Genomic DNA, 498 nt, shown 5'->3' on the forward strand with positions numbered 1-498 from the left:
ATACTATAGAAGAGACCGGAAGCACAGGGTTTTAGGGGACCAGATCGCCCGATGGCGACTCTACATTATATTTTTTTAACTTGTGTAAACATATATAGGGGTTAATTAACACGTACTGTGCATTACAGCCTCGATCGGCATGCATGGTCGAAGCCATGACTATATGTTTCAAGTGTGCTTCGCCAATTGTACGTGCAACACGTACGTACCTTATTGTCAACGTGGATTACTTTTCGCCATGCATATCCAACATCCCTTAATTTCATATACAAAACCTTTATTAAGTTAATTGAGATTGAGCACTGTACTTGAAAGCTAGCTCAAGTTGAGTGGAGACTTGACATGAAATTTAAACTTCAAATTAAGTTTTGACTCGATATATGTTTGAGCTTGTAATGCTAGATTTGACATAATTAGACTCATAAGAAAATGTTGGTGAAATTTTTGAGCCTTCAAAGAAAAAAAAAAGGGGGAGAGGGGGGGGGGGGGGGGGGGGGG

This window comes from Ipomoea triloba, chromosome 9 (assembly GCF_003576645.1).
Source record: "Ipomoea triloba cultivar NCNSP0323 chromosome 9, ASM357664v1".
NCBI lineage: Eukaryota > Viridiplantae > Streptophyta > Magnoliopsida > Solanales > Convolvulaceae > Ipomoea > Ipomoea triloba.